Source organism: Bemisia tabaci, chromosome 2, assembly GCF_918797505.1.
Source record: "Bemisia tabaci chromosome 2, PGI_BMITA_v3".
Classification (NCBI taxonomy): domain Eukaryota; kingdom Metazoa; phylum Arthropoda; class Insecta; order Hemiptera; family Aleyrodidae; genus Bemisia; species Bemisia tabaci.
This window is the reverse complement of record NC_092794.1, coordinates 10,785,624-10,808,965: the sequence shown is the minus strand read 5'-3', so window position 1 is coordinate 10,808,965 and position 23,342 is coordinate 10,785,624. Positions and strand designations below refer to the sequence as shown.

General features: G+C 40.0%; 1 protein-coding gene across 2 annotated transcripts in view; it reads left to right on the top strand.

The window, feature by feature from the left end:
• The window catches only part of LOC109037271 (dopaminechrome tautomerase), a 71,106-nt gene that overhangs the window by 11,949 nt on the left and 35,815 nt on the right, over positions 1-23,342 (top strand). Inside the window, exon 1 of one of the 2 annotated variants that reach the window (XM_072296674.1) lies at positions 9,782-9,951. The exons of the other annotated variant lie outside the window; for it this stretch is intronic. The gene's annotated coding sequence lies outside the window, so the exon portion shown is untranslated. Of the gene's footprint in view, positions 1-9,781; positions 9,952-23,342 lie in introns of those variants that run through there. 2 annotated transcript variants of the gene reach the window in all.

Below are 23,342 nucleotides of genomic sequence, written 5' to 3'. Positions count from 1 at the left end.
ACTTGCAGTAATTCTTGTTTTCTCTCTCCATTTTTTTCATTTTGATATTAAAGTCGTATGGATTCAACCTTCAAACCCACCTACGAAAAATTAATGATCGAAGCCTAGGCTATTGGCCTCAGTTTTAATGGAATTTTCAGCAGCCTGTGCTCATTTCGCTAATTGAAATATCCCGAGAAAGAATGCAAAAATACTAAAACCATTAAGTCTGTGCTAACTCGGATGCGGTTCCGCAGAATGAGGAAACTCATACATATACCATTTGAAGATTACCGTTGGAAAATAATTAAGCTACTCAAATATTGACCTTGTACATTGCCCCCCCCCCCCCCCCATTATTCCTCCATGAAACAGAGTTGAGGATATACGTCATGCAGAAAGTACATCAAGTACTTCCGTAGTTTCGGATCCTTTCGATTTTCAATAGACTACATCCTAGTCGTAATCGATTCGCCTTTTTGATGGGATAGAGAGGATATAGAGTAAGAAGTCCCTAATTTAACCGCCCATGTTTCGGTCTCATGATTGTGTTTTTTATTGCTGCTTTCCTCATTTCACTGCAATTTGTGGCCGAAAAACAAAACCGTCAGAATGAAACAGGAAGAAAAAAATTCCTTCTCAGGTCAATCCTTTATATTGTTCCTTTTCTCTGTAAGGTTTTTAAGAGGCGTTTGAAAGTTACCTTAAATAGAAAAATTCCGCACACGGACGAAAGTTGTATTTTTTTATGCAATGATGATTTAAATAATGGATAAAGCATCTTAATGATGATATGGTATGTACCTACCTTATGCCACGCAGTAACGGGTCAGATGGAATTTTTTCCCCATCAGTTTGGATAGAACGGATCCATCCTAGTTTAAGCTCGTTCACTGAAAAAAAATTCTCGGCGTTTTTACCAAAGTCCGTTGGTACCTTTACCATCTCTCTTTTTTTACCAATTATTGGGAATTTTACCAAGACAGACTGGTAAGCTTACCGAAAATCCGGTATTTTTACTGTTTTTTTTCAGGTAAAAATACACCTTTTATTGGCAATCAATTCCCGGTAACTTTGCCATTTTATGTCGGTAATTCTACCACAGTCGATAAAAAATATTGGCGTTTTTACCAAGGTCCAATTAAATTACCGAGAAAGTTCAACAATCTCGGTAAAATTACCAATTCCATAAATGGTAATTTTACCAAGAAAAAACTGAGATCAAATAGAACCCTGAATTCTTGGTAATTTTACCCTTTTCTTAGTAAATACCCTGAGATTTTTTTTTCAGTGCGGACGATCAAAGTAGAGCTCTCGAAGTGGCGTCATATGGGGTCACGTGACCCTCAAAGATTGTCAGGCCGACTATCTCTCAGGGCTGTTCAGGGTCACGTGACCTCACGTGACGCCACTTCGAGAGCTCTACTTATTTAATCGTGCGATACGGGCTTTATGAAATGGAGGTTCCTTTTGCAAGATCCAAGAGATGCAAAAGCCGTCCTTGATAGGGAAATGTAATTAAACTTTCCCCAAATTGGCACCACCGCAACCGCTATCGGTGGTGAGACGCTGCTCCCGACAGTCGCTGCAGTTCTTGCTCGTAAGACTCAGAAAGCATACGTGACTCGGTTTTCGCAAGTTGCACTATGCAAACTGCACCACAACTAGGTGCACATGCACCGCTACAACGGCTCGAAAATCAGGTTAATTATGGAAATATTTCGATGGTATCTGTAGCGCGTCTCGTTTGCGCGTCGCGTGGTGCGGCCCCTACCGCCCCCGTCACTACCCACACTGCCGCACTGAGAAAAACGCCGTATGAACATTCAAATATTGCCAAATTTAATGATAACAAGGTGGAGAAATGGTGCTGGGTCCCCACACTGAAAAAAAAATCTCGGTGTATTTACCAGAAAGGTAAATTACCAGGATTCAGGTTCTATTTGATCCCAGTTTTTTCTTGGTAAAATTACCATTTATGGAATTGGTAATTTTACCGAGAAATCTCGGTAAAATTATTGAACTTTCTCGGTAATTTTACTGGACCTTGGTAGAAACGCCAATATTATTTATCGACTGAGGTAGAATTACCGAGATAAAATGGCAAAGTTACCGGGAATTGATTACCAATAAAAGTGGTATTTTTACCTGAAAAAAAACAGTAAAAATACCGGTTTTTAGGTAAGCTTACCAGTCTGTCTTGGTAAAATTACCAATAATTGGTAAAAAAAGTTAGATGGTAACGGTGCCAATGGACCTTGGTAAAAACGCCGAGATTTTTTTTTTCAGTGCACCACTTCAGTTCAGTTCATACAGTTCGGGCCACTGCTTATAGTGTTTAATTTTTTCATTTAATGATAACTAGTCTTTATTATTGAAACCGAAATATCGATGTGCAATGCATTGCACTCAAAAGACTAAGATCCTCCATGGAATTGGACCCGTCGGAAGATTGCAGAACCTAAAACTTCGGTTTAAAACTTTAAAACAGATCATAACACAAACACATAGAAATATAATTTCAAAAATTGTAACAAATCTCGCCAAATTTCTATTGATATAATAATATAATAAAAATTTTACTAAGAAGTCATGGTATATTTTCCTTTGTATTTTTACAAAATTGTGACCACCTTTTTAATCATATCGATGGGTAAAGTGCGAGACCACGGATCTCCAGGCGTTTCAAAATGTCCGCTTCTTTTTGGTTTTTTCGAGGAGAAACAAGCCAACTTTATGGCTTGAATGAGGAGAAAAATGGAGGAAGTTTTTGATGAATTACGTCGACTATAGTTTTTCAAGGAAACCATGAAGTATGGTAGGAAGTCGCAAACGGAGATAAGTGGGTTTGCACTTTGGCCACCGATCTTGGATCAAAAGGACATAAAGTCACTTTTCAGAGAATCGTGAGAGACCGTGCGGCCGTTTTTGCAAGATTAATTTTTATCAGCTTAAGGATTATCAGACTTTTTACAACTTAAAAACAGTTCGATCAGATGTAATATTTCAAAAGTCAAAGTCAATACTTAAATGTCCATATTATATTCTTCTTTTATTCACCACCATAAAGCCAATTTGGATTAATGGTTTTCTCATCCCAGCATTTGAATGATGAATCTAAGAATTTTTTTGGAGGGCACAATCGGCGTGGAACGATGCAAATCATGAAAGTCTCAATAGAGACCTTTAGGTGCATTGATTTTTTCAACGATGGTTCATTATTTCAAAATTGCCAAACTTTTGGGCGACTGATCCCCCCCCCCCCCCGAAATCCCTAAATTTTAATCAATGCCAATTTCTTAACATGCGATCTAGAAAACACCGTACAGCAGAACTATTACATCAAGGTTTGTCAAAAAGGGCATCTTGGCTTTGAGATAAAAATTGAATCATTTTTAAAAAGTCTGAAAATGTCGGGAAAAAGTTCATGCATGGACTTGAAAATGCATTATTATCAAGACAGAATTTGGCAACGTTCGAATGTTTTTACAACTTTTTTTCTCTTCTCGGGCAGTACTCAGCACACGACTGCGCACCGATAAACGGCACGCGCGAAGAGCGTGGTTCTTCAAATTATTATCGTGCGCCACCGTAGGTCGCTGGTCGCTGGTCGCTGTTCAAATTTTTAAGCGCTTTTGCTTACATCACTCGGGTAAAAATAAATGTTTTTTGACAAATACTAGATCTTATCGTCTAGAATCATAATATCGCCACAGTTATTCCAATATTAGAGAGTAGTCGGCAATTTCATGGTTGCACGGTTAAATTCATTCGGTGACTTTAACGAACGGGTAGAAATGTAATTTATCATAGTTTACATAGAGATGGACGATTTTAAAATCAAAAGAAAATTATTTTATCGAATAACTAAAGATCAGAGTATAACTTTATCATAAATAATAATAAAAAAAATTTGTATTCATGAAAAGATTTCGAAAATAATAAAACTCGAGGAGAGAAAAACTCAAGAAGGCTAGGAAAAAATAGATTTAAAAGATTGTGCAAAATCAATTATTCTCAAAGTAACTAGAATAAAATTTTATCACTATGCATATAATTTCTGGCCTAAAAAAAAGCATGAATAAGGAAGGAACTTCCGCGGAGGAACTGTAGACTAATCCAAATAAACGACTTGCTAAGTGCCGCCAACTCTGGATGTCGCCTGTCCAGCTGTAACTGCTTTGCAGGTAGAAAGCTCAGCGCGAGAGTATTATGTAATGAAAACGTGCCAATTAGACCATTCTCATCCTCTCTGATTGCCAGCTACACTGCCGTGTTCAGGAAAAACGCCGCATGAACATTCGGACGTTGCCTAATCGTTTCCGATTAAATGCACGTTTTCTGAGAAACTTATGAGCGATTTTTTTTTGTAAGTCGCAGAGAAGTATATTCTCATTTTTTTAATGAGTCTGAAGAATTGAAACAAAGTTATTCATAGCTTTCCTAAAAAATATATATTTTATCGAATGGAAATTTGGCAATGTCGGGATGCTTGCACGATGTTTTTCTTCAGCACGGCAGTGGGCTACCAGCTACCATGTGATCTGAATCCACTACCAACGATACGCTACATTTCGTCGCTTGGCTGACAAAGAGGCGTAACTACACATTATGAGATGAGCCCGGTAAAGCATTGAGTTAAATGCACGACAGGGTTCATCGCAAACTGTTGTTACGCCTTTACTTCAGGAGGGCGACGATTTGCGGAACCTCGAGAGCATTGCCGGGCCTTCGTATTCAGTGCAATAAGACTTCAGTACCGGCGTGCTAAGGAAGAACGCCGTATGAACATTCGAGAGTTGCAAAATTCCCCTTAATAAAACATGTGTTTTTGGCAACATTCATGCGTATTTTTACTTGAAATTTTCAGATATTTTAGACAGAGAGTATGGAAGGTTTTAGATTAAATTACGCACAGTATCGTCTGAAAATTTCGGAAAATTAGATTCGCGATTTTCCCAGTAAAGTCGGTTTTTATCGGAGGAAACATGACAACATCTGAAGGCTCATACGGCGTTCTTCCTTAGCACGGCAGTAAGTGATCTCAGGCTTTTTCCTCTAAAACTCTCGATGTGGATAATTCTCTACAGCTCGGCTCCATTCAATTTTTGGACATCCTTGCGTCTCTATTGAGCATCCTCCGGAGTTGGAAGAGCGGAACTGAGCACTGATTGTATAGTAATTTCAGAACCGACAGTGACGCGTCGGTCGGTGCGCACTGCCGTGTAAAACAAAAAGTCGGATTTAAATGGACTTTTCATTGATGTTGCGCGGTTTTTGCTCAACAAGGCGGATTAGTGCGGTGACGGGCTCAGCCTAGCGAAACGCCAATATCGGCGCGCGTAACCGCGTACCCATGAACTTGTCATTCCTCGATGAACATGCTCGTCTACTCGAATGTGGTAGCGCCTCCGAGAGTCTTGCAGCTCTTCGAAATTACGGCATAAATTTCATAAACTAGGAGGTATGCCCCCTGACCACTACGCGGCCCAAACCTCAGAGGACGCTCCGCAGACCTCTTGTGGGTTGATCTAGCATGAAATAAGACAAAGCTCTAAAAAATAATCTACCCATTTTTTTGCGGCAGCAAATAATTAAAATTCGTTTTGAGAATCTATTCCCAAAGTCAGACTGTGGAATTTCTCTCGAGTTTTGTATCTCTGCGCCGTCGCAAACGCGCATCCTTTCCCTCCCTCTATTTCCATAGTGTGTTTGTTTCCGTTTGTCTTATTCGTAATGGTGCTTCAAGCACTTTGTGAGTAACACAGCCGAAGGTAAGAGCGATGTGTTCGGGCCTCCTTTTTAACTTTTCTCCCGAATCTGAACGACACGTCATTGACAGCATTTAGCGGAGCATTGAGAACTCACGCTTCGCGTCATCGCGCCTTCAATTTCTCAGATGCAGCACGGACGTCCATCAAGTACGAATAGTTGTATCTCTGCGCCGTCGTTAACGATCATCCTTTCCCTCGCTTTATTTCCATATTGTGTTTGTTTGCGCTTGTCTAATTCGTAATGGTGCTTCAAACTAGTAGCATAGAGCATCACGAGTTCACGAATCATGCCATCGCATCTTACATTTTTTATGTGCAATGTGGACATCCATCTTGCGCGAATAGTTATATCGCGTTTACACTTTAGATGTCTCTTATTTTCAAATTTCGAGATAAATGAAGGTTAAGTTTGCCCGAGACATTCTATGGTATGTCCAAATCAATAGTCATTTTGAAAAGGAAGAAATATGTTTAAAGATCTCTCAAGAGGTCTATGAAGGGTGCGTACGTCTAAAATTCGAATCGACCATAGCTTCTGAGGGAGTTTCATGTAGCGAATAAAGGAGGGATATGATAAAGCGCCTGTATGTCAACAAAAAGGTGAAAGTTTCACAGAAAAGTGTTTACGCTTCAGAAAGTAGTTATTGGACCTCTGTTCACCATTAAAGTGCTTGTATGTCAACAAAAAGGTGAAAATTTCACAGAAAAGTGTTTACGCTTCAGAAAGTAGTTATTGGACCTCTGTTCGTCACTATCATGCGTAAACTTTCTTTACTCCCAGCTCTCTCCTCTTCCGTTCATGTAAGGAATTTTTCGCAGATATTCTTGATCGTAATTTTTTTCTCTTCTTATTTTGCTATCCGTTAGAGGGGCGCGTTTTCGGCGAGCCAAAGGGGCGTATCTGCCAATGGTAGATTGGCCTTATGGCCAGTCCGAGCCTTAGTACGACCCCTTGAGTCGACGAATTGACCATTTGCCTAAACCGACGGGGATCTTTTTTGTATTATTATGGCACTTTCGAAAGTTTCACTGCAACCCTCTCAAGGGGGCCATGCGTCAGTTGGATGTTGTTAATAATTCCTCGTCCTTAATGAAAAGGGAAATCTCGTTATTGAGTTCATAACTGTTTAGAAGGGTAAAAGTCCGTCTTATTCCTGATGAGCCCTGAATTACCGAAGAATACTAGCGTTGTGGGGCTCATTATCAAAATGGACTTTGCTTGCTATGCTTCAAGATTCCTTTCATGTAGAACATGGTCTGTGAGGACGGAAGGTATCCTCCGCGTGCAAACATACTTGATGGAATGCAACTTTCGATTCAACATCAGCACTTAATCTGAATTTTTTGCCTGCAGCGAAAAATTTTTAACACCAGCTTTTTGCCCAGGGGTAAAACACTAGAAAAAAACTCGAGCACTGCTGCTGGCCATCGTGCCCATTTAAGTTCGTTGAATGGGTATTCAATCGAATTGCTAAATAAGATGAACTCATTAAGAATGCAAAAGTAAAGGAAAAAATTAGAACGGAATTAATACTTCTTCCAATTTATGCCTTTCATCGCCATGTTTTATTCAAATGTATCATTTTGTTGTCAAATAAGTTAGCATGAAAACCTGTTATCATTGAAGACATAATTTTGTCCTCTCACGCTGAATCGATTTTCACCCTTTTTTATGTTTTCAAGTTTGAGATAAAACATTTCACTCTTCCTCTCCTTTAAAAAGTTATTTAAAAAAAAAATTAACGACAAGGTAAGCCCGTTCAATGCAATTGCGCGGCCCTCTGTTTCCCACCGACAGTCAGTAAGTTCAGTAACGAGACGGTAGAGGTGGCTCACAGTGCGATCCCATCAGGTACCATTGGATTTTTCCAGCCGGCAGATCTGTAAGTACGGGATGGATGTATCAAAGAAAACTATAATTTCAGCTCTTTCAGATCCTAACATAGTATTGAGTGTCGCTGAATGCACCTTTGAAACTATTCTCTAACGTACGGCATGAATTATTTACCTACTTATATCGTTCGAGAAGAGCAACTATCATAATGATGGGGTTTAGAGCGTTATATATAAAGTTAAAAAAAAAAAAATAAATAAATAAAAAAAAAAACACATACACAGTTATTGCGGAACACAGAAATGATGTCTTTTAATTTGTCTCTTGGTTCTTTGCTTTTTCTTAGCTTTCTTTAACAGCCGCATCAGGTAGTTCTAAATGATGACATTTGGATCAAGTTCAACAAGAAGAACTGAGTTTTTTGGTAAACATTTGATGTGCTTGTCAGATGTTTTGAAGAATTCCATAAGCGACTAGATACAGTTTTGCTATGCTACTCGATAATCAGCAGACCTACATTTGCTTGAAGCCAGCCGGCTGATTTAGATCTTTCCAAATAATCCCCTCAGCATAAAGATTCCTGAAAAGTCGAGTGTTGTAAAAACACAAATAAAGAACCCTACAGTGAAAGATCTCTAGTGTACGCGTCTTAAATTATATCAGCATTTTTTGAGGTCATTAAAAATTCATCACTAACCATTTTTGAGCTTCTAAAGGTAGATGGAAGTCAGGTTACTTTTTTGGAAAAATCCAAGTGCAATAACCTCCATTAAAACCAGGTGATTTTTTTTTCACCCCTTTTTTTTCATTCACAAAATTCAAATTACCTACCGTTGCCATTTCGTTGTCTTTTTACTCGCCTGCCAAACTTTACCTTGAATTCGAATTTCAGGGACGCCGAAATTTATAAAGAATGATATTGAAAACAGATAAAATTCCGAGGATGCACTCTTAAGCTCCCGATTATTGAACTAGGTCAAGTTGCTTCACTGACTGGCGATATTCGAAATGCAAAGGCCTTCAGTCGAGTCCGGTATTTTTTTTTATCTTTTTTCAAATCCACAAAATTGAAATGATCCCGGTCATTAAATCCTGCAAGTTATGATTTAGCTTTTGTTCGTCTTCCATAATTCTATTTAAGTCCGGCGACTTGAATTTCGGAGAAGACGAAATTTACAAGGAAGTGACTTTCCCGTGCAAAGGTAAATAAGCAGATTAAGCGGTCATCATGATGCAATGTCTGGCTCTGTAATCTTGAACAGATGTCATCAGGAAAGACGAGTTTTTTCTGAGGCGTTGTCGGTCTTCGTCCTCGACGCACACTGCTCTCAAAATGATCGGATTTAGGACAAGTTTGAGAAAAATTTAAAAATGCCACTTGAACTTGTTCCGCTTGTCTTGCCGCTTGCGTCAAATTACGGTTCCACAGAAAACGCGAGACGTGAGGTTGACCGCGCGAAGCTAACCGCGCAGATGATTCGCACGACCAGGTTTAATGATTTCGATAATTTCCTTTCGTCACAAACTTTGACGATTAGAAGCACCTTTTCAGTGGCAACAGTCAGTTTTAAAATCATTGCATCCGGGCTGATTGTTTAAATTGATAGACAAAGCCAGGGGCGGTCTAGCCAGGGGTGCTAGAGTGCTTCAACACCCCAGAAATTCAGCCGGAGAGTTCAGTGGGCCCCAAGGGACTCCTGTAGATGCCCCCATAAACTTGAAAAACCCACAGAAAGGAGAACTTTGGGTTAGTTGGGGGCGACCGAGAGGAGGGGGCTCGAAAACGTATCAGCACCCCAAGAATTTTCAAGCCAGCGGGCCGATTATTGAAATTGATAGACAAAGCTATAGACAAAGACGGCAAAAGGGATTTGAAGGGAACCTATTGGTGGAAGCGGGTGGTGGCAATAGACATAAAAGGTAGGTAATGGACTGACTAACGGCAACCCACCAAAGACCCGACAGTTAGTCCATAATTTTCTTCCTTAGTCTATAAGAACCAACCATGTCAACCAATAGGATCGCTCTATACTCCCTATGTCTTCTTTGTCTATCGCTTTGTCTATCAGTTTCAATAATCGGCCCGCAGACCAACACTGGACAAAGCGATAGACATAATTATTAACTGAGCATGTACAGTCAAGGGCGCGGGGGCGCCAGGCGAGCCTCCGGAATATTTTAGAACGCTAAAGCATGTTTTAGCATATTATTAATATTTTTTAAAACAGTTCAAATTCTCATCACTCATGACTTCCCTTCATTTTTCTATTTCAGGTGTGTTGGTAAATCGGTGCATGTCAGAGCTCGCCTTCTTAATCGCATTTGATTCAATCCAAAGTAGCTGGTGGGATAATTGATCGAAAGGTAAGCATCATATCAAGGCGTACTGAGTGAATCTACTGAGACATAGAGGCGTTTAAACATATTTAAGCACTGAAAAAGGAAGATCTATTGAACATTATTTGGACTGCATTTTGCAATTTGGAACTATAAATTCTAGCTATCCTGAAGAAACACGTATGTGCGTAGGGAAACTAATGGCACATACGTTGTTTTTAAACTGGGCTAGAATTTATAGTTCCTAATTGGAAAATGAAGTCCATTTGATTCTATACGTTGCCCTCGTATCGCTTTGACTAATATGCTCACAGCAAAAAGTTGATTTATCTCTTGTAAAAATGAAGTTTTTTCCCCCTGAAATTATTGTATTGCTCCCTAGCTTTCGGCAAAAACGTGTGACCAGTCTAAATAATTGATCTCAAATATGAACAATCGGCTTATAGGTTTAAAAATATAAATAAATAACAAACAATTTTTTTTGGTTGTGACCACAAGAATGTCTGGTCTACTCGCTTCCCAGCAAAGATTACTGGAAGTCTTAAGTGCTGGCCCCTACTAGCTGTCCTTTAGACTTACCAAATTTATGGTTGACCAATTCCAAAAGTATTTACTACTACCTATTAGAGTTTATAGGAAGCATATCCAACCAAAATGTCTAGTCTAGTAGACTTCACCCACGCGTGCTTACAAAATTTTACCAGGCATAGCGACCGACCTTCTCCTATTCATTCTATCTCGAGGCTTGCAAAATTATTCACAGTAAAATAAAATACCTCTATCATTCCTCCAATGGTGTAAAAATTCTTATATATCTAGTTTGAATATTGACTTGTTCCTCTCTTTTAATATTTTACCGCAACGTCTACTATTTTGCGAAAAGTTTACAGAGCTTAAGATTGTCTTTAGTACTGGTTCCTGATCATTTTGATTATCATGAGCACGGATGAACACACATAATGACGGGCAGCATACTCTTCATAAAATTTCTATTTTATGAAGAATATCCTAGGAAATTATACGGGTATGATGAATTCAGAATAATCATTTGAAGGAAGAGCAAAAATAAGAATTCCACGAGCTCAGAGAGAAATTCCCGCTTCAGCGACCCCGCAAAAATTTGCCGTCGCAGGATCACGCGAAGTTCATTTTGCAATTGGGACCTATACTATGGTTCCCTATTGCGTAATGCGAAACTCGGATTTCCCATTTTGCAATTCGGAACTATAGACAGGACGGCATAATGCTTTCTCGGCATTCTCGGCTCCTGTTCGACCGATCTTGCTGATTTTTGGTACCGGGGGTATTTTTCGACGGGAAACTCGAATTTCTGGTCAAATTTTGAAAATTCAGAAATCCAAGATGGCGGATGTGGCCTAAAATGCTATCTCGGCTCCTGTTCGATGGATCTTGCTGATTTTTGGTACCGGGGGTATTTTTCGACGGGAAACTCGAATTTCTGGTCAAATTTTGAAAATTCAGAAATCCAAGATGGCGGGTGTGGCCTAAAATGCTATCTCGGCTCCTGTTCGATGGATCTTGCTGATTTTTGGTATCCGGGGGTATTTTTCGACGGGAAACTCGAATTTCTGGTCAAATTTTGAAATTCAGAAATCCAAGATGGCGGATGTGGCCTAAAATGCTATCTCGGCTCCTGTTCGATGGATCTTGCTGATTTGTACCGGTATTTTGACGGAAAATTTAAGAAACATTTAAACCACTCGCCAATTAATAAGTGCTTTTTAAATAATCGATCGTAAGTGCCAAATTAATAGGTGGTTGATTCTTCATGACAAAAAACCGTGTGAATTGTAAAAAAAAAAATGGATTACGAAAGCAATATTTACCGCAAAGACGAAAAAAAAAACCGGTTGAAAAAGTCGCCCGGTGCACTTTTTGTTTGAAAGAAAAGAAAAGAAAAAATCGGTCGGTACGGTGCAACGGAATGTTGCAGCAAGAAAAAAGCATGAATATTTATGCACAAAAAACAAAGCTGATTTCCTGCTGTACATCGCTTCAAGAATCTAGGTCAATCTCTTTTATTTGTTTGTTTAATGGAGTAAAGAGCTCGGAGCTCCATATTCAGCCGTTATTCGATGACTCAATAAGCTTTAAGAGTAACTTTTTGCCGTTCCGGCCAGACGTGAGTATTTCGCACACAGTCTTATTTAGTTTATTAATCCTTACTCTGCGCCTGTTTTCACTTCCGTTTTGTGCGTTTACTTTCGTTGGCCCTGCTGTGATTTATTCTTCGTATCATGATGGTGCATAAGCGATCACTAAGGCCAGAATAATGTTGGTTCATTTTTGCAAAACTCTACTCATTCATCTTTCATACTTCGTGTCACTGATCTGATATCACTTAAAAGAGATTAATCATTGTTGCTGCAGTTGTTGACCGATTTTTTTCTCCTTGCCAAGCTTTTTCCTCGGATGATTTAAGTCTCTAAAAAATTGTAAATCTCGGAATAAGATTAAAAGTTCTTATCATTGACACATTTTAAAACAATTTCTCGCGCTTTATACACAAAGAAATCAAATCAGAACATGAACTGCATTTTGTAATGAAAAACCACTATTTCCGGCCCATCCATAAAAGCACCTAACTGCATGACAAACTCATAGCACATATGTCGTTTCTAAAATGAGCCAGAAATAGTGGTTTGTTCTTGCAAAATGTGGTCCTGCAAATGCCTCGTACACACCCACCCATTCGCATACTAATATTTTTTCCCGCCGCGCCCTGGAATATGATTATGACAAGGCAGTATGATTAGAGGGAATTAATGATGAAATTTTTTCGGGTGGTATGCGGAAATGACGACTTCTCCAATAATTGTCCTCCTGGCATTTGAAAATATCGATGGGTAAAAAACGCACGGAGAGACGCATTTGGAATAACGAGAGGGTGTCTAAGAATCAATGTCTTTCCAATCTATAACTCTAGAAAAAAAAGTGTTGGCTAAGACTAGAAAAATCGATGAGAAAAACTTCCTTGGTTTCCTAACGGTACATCAGGTTCGAAAAATCACAATTTATGACTTTGCAACAATGCCAAATGCCTATGTTTTGCTGAAAATTCGAGGAAAAATTTCGCCACTTCACTCTGAAATTTGACGCATGCAACACTTCCTAGATATCTCATAAAATTTTGCGAATCAAAAGTAAAAATTAAGGGCAGTTTTAACCATGCTCAAGGCTGTTTTGATCCAATACTTCAGCCATAAGTTATGGCAAGATAATGGAGTCCAGCTTACAGTCATGTTCCGCTAGTGCTCCGAAAACTACTCATTAAAATCGTGATTTAGTCTTTGCTCGTGCAGGTTGTGCACCCATCAATTCTCTTAGGTGGTAAATAAATATTGATGAGACCAAATTTATGTAGGTCAGTGGCTTTAAAAGGTAAGTGTTACGTGCTAAAATTTTTGATCATAGAAAATAGAGAGATTAATACGTAGACATTATACAAACATTTTGAAAAAATTTCGCATTATTTGAGATTTGATGAAAAGGATGGTTTTATCACCTCGTGCTAACTTTCGACTGAAGAATTTCGTAAAATAGCTGCGGGCATGGTTAAGACCAACTTTTTCTTTCGCCTTTGAGCCGCAAAATGTGATATGATGTCTCTGAAGCAGTTGCACGTGGGAAGCCTTACAATGTAGTCATTTACTGGTCGCTTGATTGTCGTTAAACCTGTCAGCAAAACCTAAATTGACATTTAGTAACTTTGTTATGTCATAAATTATGATTTTTCAAAGTCTGGCGGACCGTTGAAAAGAAAATGACCTCTTTTGTTGGGATTTTTTTTTCTAGAATCTGGCAAATTTTTTTTTTTTCTCGAAAAAATTATGAGCTTTAGGCATCATTTTTCAGCCACCTCTCGTAAGAATGCTCGATGTAAGAGACCGTGTGTGAAATGTTGAGCTCATGATGTTTTACTCGAACATTGCACATCCAACCCATCGTTTGACCTTGCGATTTATAGTGTGTAAAACCTTTTACTTTATTTTTGCTCAATCTTGTCGTGGCCGAATGCTCACATTTAATTAACTCGTATCGCGTGAAACATTACTTAGGCGGTTTTTTACCATCTTCCGTCGTAAACCGATACTGTACCGCTCGAGAAGCGTTAGACCAGTTTTCGATGCTTCCCTTCCCTTCCAGTATATCTAGGTTAATTAAGCGGCTTTTTATGCACCTCCAAGCACTGCAACCTCCAGTCAGTTGATTTTTGGGGGGGGGGGGGGCTAAGGTCAGTCTGTCTGACCACCTTCACTAAAGAGGTTTTATGATTGATTTCGCGCTATAGACTGTCTCATAAAGGAACGACAAGTATTCAATCCGAGTAAGATCCAAATTCATGCGAACCATCGAATCCAAGGGTATCGCACTTTATGAAGCTCAAGAGGTTTTGACACAAGTGAACCAAATATTTCAACTCGCGAAGTTCGAGCGGCATGCATCGATTTGATTGTTTACTTTAATAGCGCATGAAGCAAACTATTTGTAAGAGATACCTTAATTAAGGGGCTCGGAGGATAAGCCGCATAAGTGCAGTTTTGAAAAAATTGAGATATCAATGATTTCAAGTAAAACTAGTCTGAATGCACATTCTGTGAAAACTTTGCTCCCGGATTCCTATTTTGAAGCACCAAAAAGTCAGTTTGAGCTTTCTTTCCGTCATAAGGATCCATGTAATTTCGAAACTTCGAACAGTATTTCTCGAAATAGCAAAAACTGCACTTTTAATATGAAGGAGAAAAAGAAAGAAGGAAAAAGAGGAAGCAAAGGGGAAGCAGTCTTTTTCTCCTCATTTCTCTCAAGCATTGTCTTCTTATTTGTACACTTTCTCGCTTATTTCCCTCCCTCCTCCGTGACTTTTCTGCACGATCTTATTTTCCCCTCTCATTGTTCCTTCCACTCATTACCTTCTCTTTCTCTTCTCCTTTATCTTTCTCCTCTTTTTCCATTTCCTCTTTTTCTCTCCTTCCTCGCTTTCCTTTAAGTCTCCTGCTCTTGATGTTTTTTCTCCTATCCTCTTTCTCCTCTTCTTATTTTTCTTCTTTTTCTCCTTCTTCTTCATATACTGTTCTGCTTTTTCTGCCTCCTCCTTTTTTTTCCTCTCCACGTTCCGATTTCGTAAACTTTATTATAATTGATGTATGTTAGGATTTTTAAACTGCTCCTCATTAGTGTTTTTTTTTTTAAACTCTCAATGTAAGCATGACAGGTTTGCGAGATGCTATCCATTATTACATACGTTCATAATTATTTATCCATACTATTTGGAAACCATGCACACGAGCCTGGGCCAGTTTGCGCGCGCAAAATCAATCCGAAAGTAGGGCACTTGCGATCGACCAGGCGCAGGCAAATTTAGTTTTATGGGCAGCTCAATGCTGCCTTTGCAGAGAGCGTTGCCATTCACTGAAAATACTCATGAATTTATCATTTGGGACTCGTAGGTCTCCGCTTAGTTTGACAAATATGTACACGTATCGGAATGAGAGTATGCGAGGGGAGGGGGAGAAGTGTTGTCCCCCCGGTGGGCGGGGGTCCGAGACAGTGAGTGGACACAGTCGGATCCCAGGCATACGCATGGTGTCAAGGACAGTAACATTCTGATCGACTTTTGAGCTTGGACAATGTTCAAGTTAAAGTTAGCGTTTAGAGAAATGAGGAAAAGTGTCACGAAGATAATTGCTGAAGGCCAATCTAGGGTAGCGGTTCATATAGTCGTACCCTGCCGCACTATGAGATAGAGATAGAAAAATGCGAAATAGTTTAAGTGGAATAACACTATTTTCTAACAACGCTCTCCTTACTCCTAAAATCCATCATTAATTATATTTCAGCGCATAGGGTTTCAAAGCAGAATTTAAATAAATTCTATTAGTGCACGCACTGCACTGCACGGTGTTGCCAAAGTTCTCAGCAGGAAAATTGATAGCACGTGTTCACTCAAGACTGGCTTACAATAAGCGAGAAATCGTCTTACTGTGCAAAGAATCAATAAAAGTTTCCAGTTACCAACTACATTTACTTTTTTGTTCGTTTATTTTATTTTTTTCCATAATAAAATCTCAAGAATTCCCTTCATTTTGCGAACATGTTATCGCGAAGTCTACTGGCTATACCTCCTCCATAGAACAATTTATTTCTTCTTCTTCTTCGTTAGGATGTCTAAATGCCGCAAAATTTTTGGACTCTTCTCGAGGCCCCGATGTCCTTATTTTGCTGTTTAACGCTGCTGGTTGAAAGGCTTTTATCTCCCCATAGCTCAAGCAAATTCAGAAATGTCCTTGTCGCAAGAATATTTCATTATTTTGAATTTTAAGTTCATGGGTCAAAGTACGCTCATGTGTCAAGCAGTGACGATTCTCAGAAGCTGACAACACTTGGTTTCGTCCACTTAAATGCACATAAAACAATGAATAATTATGGAGGAGGCTGTTCACTTAGAATTGAATAAGTACACTGTATTGAAATGGGGGCGGGCACAATTCCAATGTGTGGACAGTAATGAGAGGGGACAGCAACACGCACAATCTGATCGACGAACTATGATGGTCAAGAGCTCTGCAAGGTTTAACGCTTGCGCTATAACATGCATGGTTAGCGACCACAAGTATCCTCAGGCACTCCAGGTCATTAAAAGATCGCAAGATATGAGATGCCTTTTAATGGCTGAAATTCTATGTGAATCACCTGAAAGATTTCTTTCGTTTTAGAAATTGTGTTGTCCGTCACACCAATATACGAGAAGAAAGTGGAGTTATATAGCTTTCAGTCTTCTTGTTTTCTTTCGTCGTTAAATGATCTCAAGCGGTGCTAAGGTGAAATTTTTTCCAGTTGATAATACAATCGATGAGTGTGTAACTATCTAAATGAAGTCCCTCAGTATAAGTCACGAGCAAGTCTAACGTTGAACTTGCGTCGTAAAATAAGAGACAAAACATCTTTTGAAGAGCATGACGATTGAGGTCAGACTTTAAGTTAATAATCGCATTAACCGCACCAAGGTTTTCTCCGCCTTCGTTTTATATATTGCACTGGGGGAAAAAAAAACACATTGGATCTAGAGTCCAGACTCTTGAAAACATCGACAAGAAAAAACACTCTTGATCCAATCAGATTTAAGCTTAAATCAAAAGGAAATCCGCTCAAATTAAGAGGTTTGGTTCTTAAATTTTAGTCGGCAATTTTATGGTTGCACATTCGGTGACTTTAGATCAAATGTGGTTTTTTTGTCCAGTGTACATCACTTGGGTTAAAATAAATGTTTGTGACAAATACTAGATCTTATCGTCTAGAATCATAATATCGCTACAGTTCTTCCAATATTAGAGAGTAGTCGGCAATTTTATGGTTGCACATTCGGTGACTTTAACGAACGGGTAGAAATGTACACTGGAAAAAAAAGTCGCTCAGATCTAGAGTCCAGACTCTTAATAACATCGACAAAAAAAAAGGTGGCGCACCTTTTTTCCACGTCATCAGCGTCTTCAAAAGGTTGTCCACCCGAAACTTTCTTCAGTGCTGGGAATGAGTGGAAGTCACAGGGGCTAAATCCGGGCTATGGAGGGGATGATCCAGGATAATAAATTTTCCAAGGGATTCGCGGGAAGACCGCACTCGTCGCGCGCTGTTTGTGATCCTACGTCATCATTCGCGGAAACCAACAAACGCACACATTGTGGTAAGGAAATTTTTCCGGCCCTAATTCGGTGAATAGTGGCTGAAGAAACTTTAGGAACCTAAAAAGCAAACCCCTCGATCATCACCCTTCGATCTTCGAGCATTGCTGCTTCAATCTTCGCAATTGTCTCGTCAGAAGTCCTACACGGAGAAAAAAACTTCGCGCGTGGGACCCGAAGTTTAGGTCATATGGATCTCTAAAGTTTTCGGATTGGGCATCTGAACACTTTAGGTCCAGCTGCTGAGGTTTGGATCACACATCTGAAACTTCAATTCTTACATCTGAAGTACTTCGGTTTTCACATCCGAAAAACTTCGGTTTTCACTTTTGAAGCACTTCAGATGTAAGAACTGAAGTTTCAGATGTGTGATCCGAACCTTGACAGCTAGACCCGAAAGTGTTCAGAAGCTCAATCCGAAAACTTCAGTGATCCATATGACCTAAACTTCGGGTCCCACGCACAAGGTTTTTTTCTCCGTGCACTTCTCGTTTCTACTTCAGACGGCAGTATATGAGACCTCCCAGAGGAAGGAACTGTTTAAGGCACGATTGTGAATACAGCCTTAGGAGCCTAGGAGACGTCTGGCGCAGGGTCTGGCATAACCTATTTCGTAATCGTCACTCGTGGGCCGAGCCAAGAATCGGCAACAATCACATATATCAAGCGTTTATTATAGGCGCGGCGGCGGCGGCTGCCGGGTGGACGAAATTCGCGGGGAGTCAAGTGCAGAACTCCCGTCCTGAGCATGAACCGCGTAAGTACCCACGGTTTCCTCGCGGCTTACGCGGTTTGGGCGAGCGGCGGTCGGTCGGGCGCGACCCGGCAAGGGCGGCTGTGGCGGCTTCGATCTCCGCACCGACGCGGCTAACTTTCACTGCGGGATCAAGATCAGCCGACAACTCCTCGTTATTGGAGATTAACAGCTCGACCAGGGAGACACGAGAGGGCGGGGTCACCGCTCAGCACCCCCCCCCCCTCCCCCCCTCGGTGTCGTATGGGGCTACCGAGCTTTCGCATGAGCTTTGGGTGCAAAGCTCCGCCAAACGGAAAAAGACCTGGGCTGATCCCTGAAATTGATGGACAAAGCATTAGACAAAGCGGTTAAAGGGAAAACGGAGTATTGCTGGAAGTAGGTGGTTGCAATGGACACAAGAGGAAAGTAATAGACTAACTAATGGCAATCCATGAGAGACATGGTGGCGACAAATTTTCACGGAACTGACGAGTGGAATAAAAGCCAAATGAAACTCAAAAAAAAAAAAAAAAAAAAAAAAAAAAAAATCTTGGCTAGGAGTCAATTTTAGTAATTTTTGTTGCACGACTCGTGTTCTACGTTTAACTTTGGTTGAAAAACGTGTATGAGAATGCTTATAACTCGTACCTTGTCTAGTGGTCCATTGTTTAGGACGGCGATTCTTTACGGATACAAGCAAAACTATGAAGAGTCAAGACGCATGAGCGAGAGCGGAATACTGCCGTGCTAAGGAAGAACGCCGTATGAACATTCGAGAGTTGCCAAATTTCCCTCGATAAAATGTGTATTTTTGATAATGTGTAAAATGTGTAATTTGAGCATATTTTTCCTTGAAATTTTCAGATATTTTAGATCAAATTCCGTACAAAATTGTCTGAAAATTGTGGGAGAATATATTTATAATTTGCCTAGTAAATTCGGTTTTTATCGAAGGAAATTTGGCAACGTCTGAAGGCTCTTACGGCGTTTTTCCTTAGCACGGCAGAATAGTAGCACGCAAGTGGAAAAAGACCGCTCATCCGTGGAGATTTTATTCTGGGACTATTGTGTGAAAGTCCCCGAACTTGGCCTGGCACTGCGAGTGCGGCTCTTCCCGCGGATGACCCCTTCACGACCGTTGCCCGCCCTTGCCCTATGACGCTGCACCCGCAAACGACAAATATTATATAATAATTCGGCAAGGAAGGCCTTCGATTGCAAAACTCGGAACGCGTGCGTCACGCGAGGAGTTTTTGCGTCGGTTTTTTTTTTTTTTTTTTTTTAATTTTTTTTCCCTGGGACACCGAGTGCGATGAACTTCTTTTCGATTGCATTTTCGAAAAATCAAGGTGAAGGCATTCCAGATGTCGTCGGCTCGTTGAGCTCTTGTTATATAACGTCTGTTGCACTGCACCGTTTTCCTGTATGCATTTTGGAAAAAAATAAGTATAAACATAGAGCGAGACAAAAAATCAAGGTGAAGGCGTTTTCAAAGTCGATGACACTAATCCAAAATATCGGTATTGCATAATGCGCGCTCTCGGGTCGAATCCGCGGTTTATATCCGTTCATTAAATTGAAACCTGCGGGCCGATTGTTGAGACTATGTCTTGCTTTGTCGGCAACATAAAACAGACTTATCCATATCTGGACCATGTATATAATAATATAGATTTTTGATGTGTAACATTGCGACGTATGTTTCGATGATCAGACCGCTGAGCCGTGCCAAGTAAAAACGCCGTATGAACCTTTAAGCGTTGCCACATTTCCTCCAATAAAATAAGAATTTATTAAGGAATTTGTAAATATTTTTCCTCAAAATTTTAAGCAAATTTTGTTCGCACTTCAATCTAAAATCTCTGAAAATTTCGGGGGGAAATACGGTTAAATTTCGTCATAAATACCTGTTTCATCCGGGGAAATTTGGCAACTCTCGAATGTTCATACGGCGTTCTTCCTTAGCATGGCGAAGGGGGAGGGGGAGTATTTCTCTGAGCCTTGCGTTATAATATCTGGTGCAAAGAAAAATGCAAAATGAATACTCAGATTAAGGTGTCTTATCAAAGACAAGTCAATTTTTATACCACTAGAGCGATATCAGTCCATCTATCTCCAACTAAGCTACCAGATTTTAATCAGAATTAAAAGTTTCACATGTTTAGGCACTTGAGTTTAATTCTGATTATATAATTAGAATCGGATCAAAATATTTAAACTCAGATTTTCTTAATTGTTTCGAATGGACACGCTGGAAGAGAGAATATAAGGTGAGGATTAGTTAAAAAACGCACGTCAAGTTGAGGGTCACTCATCTATCTTGAAATCTTCGTGATGATTTAAACCGTTTAGCCGGTTCGATACGAGTAGTTATTAAAGACTGTGGCAAAATATTAGATTAGTGCAGACAGCCTCCGTCATCGGACCATTAGATGGGTGAGGAGTAAGTAGCTCCGTTGTAAAATTTGTACGACCATATTATCTCCGTATCGTTTAAAGCACAGAGGAGCCTTTGAAACGGAAGATTCATTCTTTCGTTAACAATCATCTTGTAGCGCAGGGATGAAAATTATCTTCTTTTCGAGTGGTAAAACCTCGCAACCCATGAGTCATGTTTCTGTATTCACCCATGAAATTCTTGAAAGTTTGAATTCTGTACGCTCGGATAAAAAAGCCACCATTACGACGAATAACAAGGACACGACGGGATTGTAGTCTATCAAAAGTTGAGAATCCAACAAAGATTCTGAAACAAAAAGGTTGTTAAGAATTAGACTATATTTGTAATCATACATAAAATCACTAGAATTAATGAGATGAACAATTTCCACAAAACAAAAATATACTTAAAAAATTAAGTTTGTGATATTTTATTGGATTTAAGTAAATGAGGTTTTTTACGCACATATGCTCTAATGAGGACTTCCATCCCCAAAGAAAATGAGGGTGGCATATATCTTTATTACCTTTATGATTCTATATATTTAGTATCAATCGTGGACACCTAAATAGCAAAACAGAGAGAGAGCATGTTAGAATAGTTAGGCGGAATTGGCAAAGTTTGAATACAACTCAGGACACACACCCTCGAATAGATAACTATTGCTGCACGAATGATGTTCTTTTGCCTATCTCGAAATTGAAGGGGAAATAGCGCACTGCGTAACCGCCTCACAGTGGATCGAGTCAATGGCAGAGATCGGACATGATTTAAGAACTTTAAAAGCGAATATCTTCATGAATATGAAATTTTGACGTTTTGAAAGTAGTTTCATCGGTTTTCTCTTACGATTTTCTGTAGAGATCACCCCATTAAATTAAACTTGTGACGAGATAAAGTAAACTTTTTCAATTTTTGTCAACATTTTCAAATCCGACTTTTTCCAAAGATTCGTTCACTGTGCGCCTGCACGGCTTCCTCTACATTCTTAGTCTCACAACGCTACTGATCCAAGCATGACGTGATTCAGTGACGGCACGTACAACCACCTGGGGGGGGGGGGGGGGGGCTGCAAGTGGGTTCAGATTTTTTATTCAAAAAGTTCACCGTTTTTCTGTTATCATAACTCCAATTTCTTACATAATGCAGTGTAAGGGACAGTTGCCCTTCCTCCTGTGTCCTTCAATATGCACGCGGGAGTTCTATGATTTCGAAGTGTAATCCTTTCCTCCTGTATATATTTATTTACTAATTTATCATTGATCAGAAAATAGACAAGATCTCAATCGGGTGAATTTTTGGTGCTGTAATTCGTCGCCTCGCCCCGACTCCGAGTAGAGCCAGACAATTAGCCATTAGGATAAGCGATTTCGTAATATTTTGGCCGATCGAAATCTTCGTTCGTGACTCGCGGTAAAATCCGTGGTTGTTGTTCGTGATAGGAAATACCAAAGTTTTACACCTTCCTGCATGGTTTGAGTCGTGTATTTCTGATGAGCACGGCAACAGCTTGATGCCCAAAAATCGATCAAATTCGCCTAAGCGACACAGCGTTACGCGGATCGATAATTACTATACAGAGTCACGCGAGAGGTGGAAGAATAAGGCCCCTTAAACAGTATCGAAGTGTGAATGATCGATTATCGATATTTCCCCATTTGATGGTGTGGTAAAGAATCGATTATTAAGGCGTTCGTTGCGAACAACCTGTTTGTCGATCTTTTTCCAATGGTTTAAATGGCAGATCAATCCATATATCGCAAAGCAGGCCACGCCACTGCCTTTAGAAGGAGATAGAGGATCCTTATGTGATCGCTGGCTCAAACTGAAATGCAGATAGCGTTCTTCCGCCTAACATTGGCTAATCATGACGTTGGTCGGTCTAATTAAGGTGCCGCTCCCCGTAAAAGATTGCATTTTATGGATATCCTTCGTGAACCGCCCATAAGTGCGGAACTGGAACATATCGTCAGTTGCTCGGTGTTTGGTTCAAACTTGCATTACCTGCGGCAGAATTAAATGAATCACGAGAGGGGGGTCCAAAATTGAGCACCACGATACATGCGTCAAAATTTTCACTCTCCAGGGCCGGATTGACTTACTTGCCGCCCATGGGCCGCCTGTATTTTGCCGCCCCCTTCTCAATCGTTTTGAAACATCAATAAAAACCATCAAGTCAACGTGTCGGAGGAGGAGGTGTGCATAAGACGCGTTTACTCGTGTTGGACATACATTTTTTGCGAAAGCCCTGTCAACACTACCAGCAAAAATTCACGTAATTTGGCGCAAAAGTTAAGTTCCGTAAACCTATCTCTGTGTGGACAAGGCCTTCGATTTACAAGAAATGAACGAAAATATTATGAAAGCACAAACATAAATGTGCTTTAATAATTTTAACTTCCGCCACCGCGCCGCGCTGATTGCACTGATCGGCGCAATGCGTGAAGTATTCCTACAGTCTTGTATACGCTATGCGTTTCACGCCGACCGCTGCTGCACGCACTAAGTTTGACGTAATGCGTGAAGTATTCATGCAGTCTTG